The sequence below is a fragment of the Ambystoma mexicanum genome, chromosome 1p, assembly GCF_040938575.1.
Source record: "Ambystoma mexicanum isolate Mex_15411 chromosome 1p, UKY_AmexF1_1, whole genome shotgun sequence".
Lineage (NCBI taxonomy): Eukaryota > Metazoa > Chordata > Amphibia > Caudata > Ambystomatidae > Ambystoma > Ambystoma mexicanum.
This window is the reverse complement of record NC_090921.1, coordinates 25,107,603-25,120,188: the sequence shown is the minus strand read 5'-3', so window position 1 is coordinate 25,120,188 and position 12,586 is coordinate 25,107,603.

Below are 12,586 nucleotides of genomic sequence, written 5' to 3'. Positions count from 1 at the left end.
CCTAGTCCCAAACAGAACTAGACGATATCACCACTCTACCAGATCAGGCCTTTGCATGGCAAAATGACCAGAATCTGATAGAGGCCTTTGACAAAGCCATCCCAGAGGAACAGGGCAATGAGCAGAGCAGACCGTGGTTCTCTGTAAAGTGAGGTCTCCTTTGCCAAGGATACCTAGAGAGGAATGGTACTGGGAGGTCTCAACCGATTATCCCAAGGAACCATAGAAAAACAGTACTCAAACTTCTTCATTCTCCAATGACAGCAGGACACCAAGACCGAAGACGAGAACTCAAGTTTTACTGGCCCGGTGTTTACGCCAAAGTCAAGTCAAATATGGCCACTTGTGAACCATGCCAGAAAACTTCCAATAATCCAATACACTGAGCCCACTTTGAACCCCTCCACATCATTGACAACCTCTTTTCCAGGATAGCAATCGAAATAGTGGGGCCGCTAGAACTATCTAAACCAGGGAACCAATATATTATTCTAATTGTGCATTTACGCTACCTGCTACCCAGAAGTGCTCCCCTTAGGAACAATACCACCCAATATATCCTGAAGCATTTGATCCCCTTTCTATCCCATGTAGGCATCCATACGGAAATCATAACTAATCAGGGACCTTTATGTCTCACCTTATCCAAGAAGATACTGAAAATAAAAAATCCTCTGAACACCTGTGTATCATTCCCAGATGGATGGCTTGATAGAATGCTTTAACCAAACCTTAAACCTATTACCCAGGAAGTTGGCAGTGCAATGGGAACAATTGGGATCTGATGATACCATGGGCCCTTTTTGCCATATGCAATACGACCCAATTCTCTGTGGGTTATTCACAATGTGAATTATTGTATGGCAGGGAATCAAAGGATGTACTGGATAAGCTAAAAAATACCTGCGAAGAACAAGAGGAAGCCGTGCTAGCCTCCTCCCAGGCCGTGGCAAAACACAATTTGAACAGGAGGGTTGTGAGACAAATTGTTAGCAACCACCACTTCTGAGCCTAAGAACACAAAAGGATAACTATGAAAAGCAGGATGTGGTTAGATCCTTTTAATAGGCAACCAGGTACTGAATAAGATGACCTTGGGGTGGCATTGACCCAACACAGTCTTCGTGCAAAAGGGACCCCTGAATTACCTGATATCCCAACCAGACAGATGCCCAAAAAACAAGTTTACCATGTAAACCTGTTAAAACGGGAGAGGAAAGATCAGGTTGAACAAAACACAGTAACTATGGCCACTCTCCTCATTGAAACGGAGGGCCAGTCTCAAGCAGGACCTTCAGGATCTATCAGTACAGTGCCCCCAGGTTTTTCGGAAGCAGCCTAAAGAGTCAAGAACTTCTTCCATTCTATTAGGACACCCCCTGGGCATCTAATTAACCTAAAGTCATATAGGATTTCTCAGGTTAGGCGTAAGATCATAGCAGAGGAAATCAAAAAATGATAAAAGTGGGTGCCATCGAACCCTCAGAGCCTTGGCCCTCCCCTATCATTCTAGTTGCAAAACCTGCTCCATCGTGGAGCTTTTGTGCCGACTTCAGAAAGTTGAATTCCATCTCTGTTTTTGATAATTACCCCATGCCTAGAATTGACTGAACTGAGAGTACGCCCGGGCAGCAGCAGGTTTATAACCACCCTAGATTTAACAAAAGGGTACTGGCAGGTCCTTGCAAACCAGCTGACAACGGGACAAATGCTTACAGCAACCCCACAAGGCCTCTATCAATGCACTGTCCTTTCGATTGGCCCCCATGGCGCCCCAGCTACATTCCAGAGGCTCATGGATAAGGCTTTGCAGCCCTGTTCATCATTCGCAGCAGCATATCTAGATGACAGTCATCCATAGTAAAATGTGGGAACAACATCTACGGCACCTCTATGAAGTCATCAGGGCCTTACAGTGGGCAGGACTTCAGGCTCCTGTCAAATAAATCACCTGGCCCAGGGGGCTTTAAGATACTTGGGGTATTTTGTAGGTAAGGCCTTGTCAAAAGTGTTTTGGCGCTACTCTCAGCAGGGGGTGGGAGGCCTACCAGCGAGAAATCTAGAGCCATACCCCTGAAGATGATGGAGAGAGGCACGGCCCTCGTGTCCATTGGATTTTCAATAAAAACCTTTGAACCGCCTCTCGGAAATGGAGTGATTCTTGTGGCACCTATGACAGTAATTAAACAGCCTTCCTTTATAATTCCAAACTACATCAGTGCGCAGGTTCGGATGTTGAACACAGGTTAACTACCCCAGGTGGTCAAACTCACTCAGGTGACCACCTACTGGCCAACTCACCATGATCTGTGACTAAGCAACATCACTATGCCCCCCCCCACTGGAAGATACTTTCCTTCTCCGATCTCGCTCTCTACTACTAAACCCATCAAGCTAACAAAAAGACCCTGAAGACTGAAACACAAACACTAGATCAGGGTGCAAAAATGTGCACTCGCCACTAGCCATTGGCTTGTGATAATTGTCTCTTGGCAGGGTATGGTCTGTATGTATTGAGGTGTCTTTTTATGGATGGATAGTAGTTTGCAAGTTGACATTTTGCAACCTACACTATTTACTTGAAAAATAATATCTCAATATTTTCACCATAATGGAGACGTGGCTCATAAATACTTTCACCTCCTTCACCTTCCAGACAGACACGGCCATGATGGAGATGTACCTCCTGGATACCTTCACCACCCTCAATTACGTTCTCCTTCCAGATGGACACAGTCATGATAGAGAAGTGGCTCATGGATACCTTCACCACCTTCACTTCCAGGCGGACACGGCCATGATGGAGATGTACCTCCTGGATACCTTCACTTACGTTCTCCTTCCAGATCGACACAGCCATGATGAAGACGTGGCTCATGGATACCTTCACCACCTTCACTTCCAGGCGGACACGGCCATGATGGAGATGTACCGCCTGGATACCTTCACCACCTTCAATTACGTTCTCCTTCCAGATGGACACAGTCATGATGGAGAAGTGGCTCATGGATACCTTCACCACCTTCACTTCCAGGCGGACACGGCCATGATGGAGATGTACCTTCACCACCTTCAATTACGTTCTCCTTCCAGATGGACACAGTCATGATAGAGAAGTGGCTCATGGATACCTTCACCACCTTCAATTACGTTCTCCTTCCAGATGGACACAGTCATGATGGAGAAGTGGCTCATGGATACCTTCACCACCTTCACTTCCAGGCGGACACGGCCATGATAGAGATGTACCTCCTGGATACCTTCACAACCTTCACTTACGTTCTCCTTCCAGATCGACACAGCCATGATGAAGACGTGGCTCATGGATACCTTCACCACCTTCACTTCCAGGCGGACACGGCCATGATAGAGATGTACCTCCTGGATACCTTCACCACCTTCAATTACGTTCTCCTTCCAGATGGACACAGTCATGATGGAGAAGTGGCTCATGGATACCTTCACCACCTTCACTTCCAGGCGGACACGGCCATGATGGAGATGTACCTTCACCACCTTCAATTACGTTCTCCTTCCAGATGGACACAGTCATGATAGAGAAGTGGCTCATGGATACCTTCACCACCTTCAAATACGTTCTCCTTCCAGATGGACACAGTCATGATGGAGAAGTGGCTCATGGATACCTTCACCACCTTCACTTCCAGGCAGACACGGCCATGATAGAGATGTACCGCCTGGATACCTTCACCACCTTCAATTACGTTCTCCTTCCAGATGGACACAGTCATGATAGAGAAGTGGCTCATGGATACCTTCACCACCTTCAATTACGTTCTCCTTCCAGATGGACACAGTCATGATGGAGAAGTGGCTCATGGATACCTTCACCACCTTCACTTCCAGGCGGACATGGCCATGATGGAGATGTACCTCCTGGATACCTTCACAACCTTCACTTACGTTCTCCTTCCAGATCGACACAGCCATGATGAAGACGTGGCTCATGGATACCTTCACCACCTTCACTTCCAGGCGGACACGGCCATGATAGAGATGTACCTCCTGGATACCTTCACCACCTTCAATTACGTTCTCCTTCCAGATGGACACAGTCATGATGGAGAAGTGGCTCATGGATACCTTCACCACCTTCACTTCCAGGCGGACACGGCCATGATGGAGATGTACCTCCACCACCTTCAATTACGTTCTTCTTCCAGATGGACACAGTCATGATTGAGAAGTGGCTCATGGATACCTTCACCACCTTCACTTCCAGGCGGACACGGCCATGATAGAGATGTACCTCCTGGATACCTTCACCACCTTCAATTACGTTCTCCTTCCAGATGGACACAGTCATGATGGAGGTGGCTCATGGATACCTTCACCACCTTCACTTTCAGGCGGACACGGCCATGATAGAGATGTACCTCCTGGATACCTTCACCACCTTCAATTACGTTCTCCTTCCAGATGGACACAGTCATGATGGAGAAGTGGCTCATGGATACCTTCACAACCTTCACTTCCAGGCGGACACGGCCATGATAGAGATGTACCTCCTGGATACCTTCACCACCTTCAATTACGTTCTCCTTCCAGATGGACACAGTCATGATGGAGTAGTGGCTCATGGATACCTTCACCACCTTTACTTCCAGGCGGACACGGCCATGATGGAGATGTACCTCCTGGATACCTTCACCACCTTCACTTACATTCTCCTTCCAGATATGGACACAGTCATGATGGAGAAGTGGCTCATGGATACCTTCGCCACCTTCACTTCCAGGCAGACACGGCCATGATGGAGATGTACCTCCTGGATACCTCACCACCTTCAATTACGTTCTCCTTCCAGATGGACACAGTCATCATGGAGAAGTGGTTCATGGATACCTTCACCACCTTCACTTCCAGGCGGACACGGCCATGATGGAGATGTAACTCCTGGATACCTTCAATTACGTTCTCCTTCCAGGTGGACACAGTCATGATTGAGAAGTGGCTCATGGATACCTTCACCACCTTCACTTACATTTTCCTTCCAGATGGACACAGTCATGATGGAGAAGTGGCTCATGGATACCTTCACCACCTTCACTTCCAGGCGGACACGGCCATGATAGAGATGTACCTCCTGAATACCTTCACCACCTTCAATTACGTTCTCCTTCCAGATGGACACAGTCATGATGGAGAAGTGGCTCATGGATACCTTCACCACCTTCACGTCCAGGCGGACACGGCCATGATGAAGATGTACCTCCTGGATACCTTCACAACCTTCACTTACGTTCTCCTTCCAGATCGACACAGCCATGATGAAGACGTGGCTCATGGATAACTTCACCACCTTCACTTCCAGGCGGACACGGCCATGATAGAGATGTACCTCCTGGATACCTTCACCACCTTCAATTGCGTTCTCCTTCCAGATGGACACAGTCATGATGGAGAAGTGGCTCATGGATACCTTCACCACCTTCACTTCCAGGCGGACACGGCCATGATGGAGATGTACCTCCTGGATACCTTCATCACCTTCACTTACATTCTCCTTCCAGATATGGACACAGTCATGATGGAGAAGTGGCTCATGGATACCTTCACCACCTTCACTTCCAGGCAGACACGGCCATGATGGAGATGTACCTCCTGGATACCTTCACCACCTTCAATTACGTTCTCCTTCCAGGTGGACACAGTCATGATTGAGAAGTGGCTAATGGATACCTTCACCACCTTCACTTACATTTTCCTTCTAGACGGACACAGTCATGATGGACACATGGATCATGGATATCTTCACAACCTTCACTTACGTTCTCCTTCCAGATCGACACAGCCATGATGAAGACGTGGCTCATGGATACCTTTCACCACCTTCACTTACCTTCTCCTTCCAGACGAACACGGCCATGATGGAGATGTACCTCATAGATACCTTCACCATCGTCACTTAGGTTCTCCTTCCAGACAGACATGGTCATGATGCAGACGTAGCTCATGGATACCTTCTCCACTTTCCCTTACGTTCTCCTTCCAGATGGACACAAAATCCTTGTTAAGAACCAAAATGACCAACAAGGTGGAGGGAGGCATCATTCATCCAGCTTACTTCCATGTTGCCGAGATGTCAGCCATCCCCACAGCCTGCTCTGAGAATCTGCTCTGCAAATATTCCCTATACCCTACAGCACACTAATCACAGCTGTCATTAACAGGCCCCGTGGCTGGGCGGTTAGAGTCACACAATCAATCTGTGAGCAGATTCTGCTCATGGGAGGTCTGAACATTTGGTTGGGCTGCACCTTGAACACCAACAACGCTTCAGTGCTGGACTACTTCACCAACATGGACTTCTCTCTCCTACCACAACACTGGTGGACATCCTCTAGATGGCATTTCTTATCTCTCAGGACAGTGATCATGTTACACTGGATAGACAACCACCTGACCATGCCCAGTCACCCCGAGACCCGATCGTTCCACTACTCGTAGAAGGGGCCGCTTTCCATTGCAACCCATGATGCAGCTGTCCTCCCTACCCCCTCCCGCCTCAAATACTTCACAGAGGTCTACAATACATCACTAGGTAATGAACAACTTCCAGACACTACGGCCCTCATGCCAAGTCTGGAGGTCCAGAAATAAGGTGTGCCGGTGGCAACGTACCGCACCTTTTCCGGACCGCCAGACTAAAACATTGCCCGCAGGGGCCGTTGCTCCTGGCAGCTCTGACCGGCATGGTTTTCACGGAAGCACTGGCACTGTTAGCAACGGTGCATGTGCTTCCATGTCCCCTTTCGCGTAGATCAGATGTGCTCACTTGCCCTAGAGTGTAGACCAAAGGTCCATTTATACAACCTTACTTTTTAATTTGAAAATAAATAATCATAAAGCACACCTTGAAAGAGTAATGCTCAATATACCCCATGAATTGGTCAATGTCACTGATATGCGTCACCTGCCTATTTTGCAGAACTTTAACAATGCCATTCAAATGGCTCCCACACACAGATCCATAAAAAATACATGAATTACTATATGGAATTTATTGAAGCAAATTATCACGGTTAGAGATGACTAGAGAGAGTAAAACCTGGGAAATACATTTTACATCCCGTTCACCTCATAGCACAACTGGTGTGCGAGAGAATCCCCACACCACACAAGCAGGGAAGACAAACCACTAGAGACCACCGAACAAGCAGATGCTGTTTTCATGAAATAACAGAGATATAAGAAGAGGAGCTGCGGTCAGTTCAATAACTTGACCCTCTGTCAGAAGGGAATCTGACCCTTCTCAGCCTGAGTTGGGAGGCCTACCAGGATGGGAGCCAGAGCCATTCCTAGCCCAGGGGCGGATGGTGGCAGTTGAGAGGGCCATAACTCCTGTCCCCTCCCCAGATCAATCCTTATATATGTGCAGTGCAAACGTACTTCACCAAATACCTCTTGAAGGAAATGCTGGCAAGTTTTCTCTGACACATGTGGGGCAGCAGTAGAGTGGAGAGACCACCCGTTGGACTACAATCCATCAGCACCCCAACACGATCTGTCTAAACTGTGGAGAGAGAAAGCCGTCGAAAGAAGAACCGGAGGGCCTACACAGCTGCTCAGGATGCCGCACACCGCTCTCCAGCAACGGCGCATTCTGTAGTTGAACCAGTCCTATTCCACCAAGGACTTGTCATCTTCACTTACCTTGGGGTGTGATAACGTAACATAACAGCTCGTTCACCCCGAAGGGGCATCTTGGCACTAATAACAGATGTTTATTGTTACCTGTGATGTTTGCTCTATTGCCCAGCCTCGGCTGATGAGCGCGGGCGGGCCTGTTCGGTGGCGCTGCGCGGGAAAGGCCGCAGCGCAAGAAAGACATGACTCGCTCGTGCGGTGCCTAAACCCGGACTGGCGTTATCACGCCAGTTCCGGTGATTCCTTTATTGCTTCCGTGTCACGTGACCCTCAGCGTAAGAGCACGTAACACCACATTCCTCCCCAACTTGGAGGTATTTATACGGTAATTAACAACAACTATTGTAAACCATCCCTTGACCCTAACCATCCGACCAACTTTAGACAGATTACTACAGTCCCATTCCTGCTCAAGATCCTTGATCGTGCAGCATATCTGCAGATCCAAGACTACCGCGAATCCAACAAACTCCTGGGGCTGATACAATCAGGCTTCCGCCCCAAACATGGCACTGAAACAGCTCTGATTGATCTGAAAACTCAGATGGAGCCACTAAAGGACAACGGGAAGTTAGCGCTACTCCTTCTCCTTGACCTCTCCGCGGCATTCGATTTGGTCAAATACCAAATACTCTGCCAACATCTTAAATCAGCGGCCTACTTCTCTTACTCTTCTAATGCCTGGATCCACTCCTTCCTTAGCAACAGATCCATGCGGGTCTTCTCAACTACAGTATCGGCAGACCCCTCTCCCATTCACTGTGGCGTCCCTCAAGGCTCTTGCGTATCGCCCACACTGTACAACGTATTTACTAAGCCCCTCTTCGATGTGCTTGATTATCTGGGTGTCTCCTACACCAACTACGCGGACGACACCCAGATACTCATCCCTATCCCGGGTGACTGCACAGCTGACACCAAAGCCTTGAATGATATCTACTTGGTCATTCAGGCCTGGATGGCACATCACGAACTTTGCCTTAACGATGATGAGACCGAGCTCTTACTACTAGGATCAAGCCAGCGTCTTAACAAATTAGACCAAGCCTACAAGTCCTTCATCATGGACGGTAATGTCATCAAGGTCTTTAAAGACACCAAAACCTTAGGCGTCTATCTGGACTCTACCCTCTCCCTGAACAGACAAACAAATGCAGTAAGGTCGGCATCGGCCTATACATGCAAACTCATCATTGCCTGCAGACCCTTTTTGAACCCTCATAACTGCATTACCCTGGCTAGAACACTCATTATGGCCAAAATCGACTACTGCAGTGCCCTCTACTTAGGGACCAGTCAGTCTAACCTCACTAAACTGCAAACTATCCAAAATAATGCCATAAGGGCAGCTCTCAATATCCCCAGACGGTCCCATATCTCCATCGTCAGATCTGATTTACGTTGGCTCCCGGTAAAACAAAGAATTGCCTTGGAAACACTAGCCTTGACTCAAATGCCTGAACAACAATGCCCCACCTTACCTCTCCTCTCGTCTTACACTCCACACCTCCTCCCGACCCACCAGATCAGCCCAAACTCACAGCCTAACCCTGCCCATATTTAAACTCCAAAAAGCGGGTGGTGTGAGCTTCCCTGTCCTAGCTTCCAAACTCTGGAACACTCTGCCGACCTCCATCAGAACTGAACCTTCGTTCCTAACTTTCAAGAACAACGCCAAATCTTGGCTGTTCACTCAGAACTTATGAAGTTCCTCATTCAAGTTTTGCTTCCTACTTGTAATATATCTCATTTGTGTATATACGCTATACTGTACTTGTATTATAACCTGTACATTTGTATTCTGTTTATAACGTGTAAACTGGTATTCTGTGTATACTTTTAATGTAACCTGTATCTAAGATTATGCGCCCGGTTGCCCATGGGCCTGGCTGCACTTTACAAATAAACTAAACTTCAAACTTCTAGGATGACTTTTCTGCGGTGGGTTTTGAGGGTTGAGTGTGATTTCTGCCCTCTACATGTAAGGTTCTGAAGGACTGTGGTGGAACATTTTTTGTGAAATTATTTTTTTAGAATGCTTGCTTGGGATTACATTACCATTTGTATGTGCTCCCTTAGCAGTAGTGTGTGTTGCACTGTATGTAGTGGTTTTCTTTACATTATCACATTTTTCCAGATCACCTACACTGTCTTTACTGGTAGATGCATTTGTTTCCTTAATGACCAAATTACCTCTTCTCCTTCACCTTTTTGTTCACGTTGAGCTTGCAGTGGATGGCTACTTTCTGTGATTGTAGGTTGCGTGGCTCTCTTTCTGCGTTGCTGTCTACGGAATTGCCGTTTGGTAGGTATTGTGTAGTAGCTGTTCCTTACTAGCTCTAGCTAGTACCAAGCCATCCTGTGGATTAACCACCAGGTCCTCATTAAACAGAGCTACAATGGCCATGGCCTCACTCCTTCCTCTAGTTCATTCAGTCACCCCAACACATTTTCTACCGCCCCTTCAACCCACACTCAATCACAGACCATCTAATATAGCACCCCCCAACATAGCAAGCAGAGACCCGCTCAGCCCTCTTGACTGGTTACAGCATCTTCGCAGCACCGCCAAAGCCACTTATCCCACACCAGGAACCAGAGATTAGGCTCTCGCTTCCCAGACTACAAATTCACCTCCAAGTGTAAAATCCTTCGACATGATACTAGCAGCGTCATGGCTCTCCCTCTTGCCCTGAACCACACTCCCACACCCCTCAACCTACCACCCCCCCAGTACGACCACCAAAGAACCTAACTCCACCCCACCATCATCCAATATTAAAGGAGCCCTCATCAATGCTCGCTCCCTTGTTGCCCATGCATCAGAGATTGCCGATCTCATTATCTCAAATAGCCTAGACTTCCTGACTATTACAGAAACCTGGCTACACCAGGCAGCAGCCCCAGCTCCTTTCAGTGAACCTAGCTCTTTCACCCACCCATACAATACTCTTGCATCTTATCTACTGCCCCCCTGACCCCTCTCCCTCCTTTGAGGATGACATCATGAACCTCCTATCCACTCACACCCAACTTGGATCCCAAACTATCCTCTTAGGAGACCTGAACCTTGGCCTACGGGACCCCAATGACCTTCATGCTTTAGCTGTCGATAACCCTATCACTAACCTGGGCTTCATACACAGAATCACAACACCTACCCACTCTAAAGGCAGAATGCTGGACTGGGTGTCTGACCTTAACTGCTCCCTCTACATTCTCCAAAACTAACCTGTAGCCTGGTCAGATCATCACCTCATCCTGTTCTCCATCCCAGGATCATCCCCTGCCAAAGCCTCATTAGGCCCCCCCTCGCCAACTAGAAACTGTCGCAACATCACCATAGACAGCCTCCAGCCCCTCATTAGTGACATCCTCAATGAGACCAAGCTCAGCAACCTCGACCCTCTCAAATTGGTAGACCTCTACAACGATACTCTGAAATCAGCATTAGATATCGCAGCTCCTCCTAAACTTAGGAAAGCCAAACCCATTGCACACCTCAATAAGTGGTTCACCCCTGAACTAAAGCCACAGAATCATCAAAAGATCAGCAGAATCCACCTGGCGTAAATCACCCTCCATCACCAATAAAACTACATTTACATCAGCCTCTGCTATTTACAAGGCGGCTATCCTCTCTGCAAAAAAAAAACCTATAACTCCAGAATCCACAATGCCAAATCCAGCACTAAGGAACTCTTTAGCATCCTAAAAGAGCTCAAATCCCCAGCACCGCCCACAATAGACTGCATCAAAGATGCATAATGGTGCACACAAATCCAGCAAGCCCTCGCAGATAAAATCACTCTACTCCAAAACAAGATCGAAGCTAAAAAGGCAAGCCTCACTAACAGCTCCCAGCCCACCCCTGACCCAGCGAAAACCCCACATTCATGCACACCCTTCACCTTCTCACAAGTAACTTCAAAAGGAAGTTGATGGCATCATAAAAAGTCTAAAACCCTCCCACTGCACAGCTACCTGCCCAGCCACCATCATTAAAGAGGGAGTGAAAGACCTAGCCCCCTTCTTCACCACTCTGATAAATTATTCATTCTCCTCTAATCAGGAACCTAGCAATCTCAAGGAAGCACGGGTTATGCCACTCTTAATAAAAATTCAAAAAAACAACCTTGATCCAAATGTCCCCACAAACTATAGGCCCATCACCACCGTCCCGTTCCTCTTAAAAAAATCTTGGATTGGGTGGCTTACCTGCAAATTCAGAAGCACCTAGAGGAGAATGAACTCCTAGGATTTAGACAATCAGGCTTCAGACCTAGACATGGAACGGAGCCATGGATGAGGCAAGGACAAAGCTAAGCTACCGATCCTCCTACTCCTCAATTTATCTGCTGCCTTTGACCTCATCGACCACCAAATTCTCACCAAGCACCTCAACACAGCGGCAGCATTTTTCACTAACGCCTCGGACTGGGTTAAATCCTTCCCATCACATCGGACCACCAGAGTCTTCTCCCCATCAGCCTCAGCAGATCCCACACCTATACTCTGCTACGTCCCTCAGGGATCTTGTGTATCTCCCACATTATACAATATATTTACAAAGCTACTATTCGACCGTCTGGACAACTTGGGTGATAGGGTTAAACTTGACTACTGTAACACACTATTCCTAGGCTCGTCTGAACACAATCTAAACAGACTGCAGGTACTCCAGAACAATTCTCTCAGAGCAGCAGTTAGTCTTCTCAGATCCTGCCATATCTCCACTCACAGACACAACGCCAACTGGTTGCCCATCTGTGACAGAATCACACTACGCACCTTGGCCATCACGCACAAATGCCTCACAAACTCGGCCCCGAAATACTGGTCTGACAAAATTTGTAAACATCAACCCGCACGTACAACCAGATCATCTCACTCCCACAATCTAGTGGTACCAACA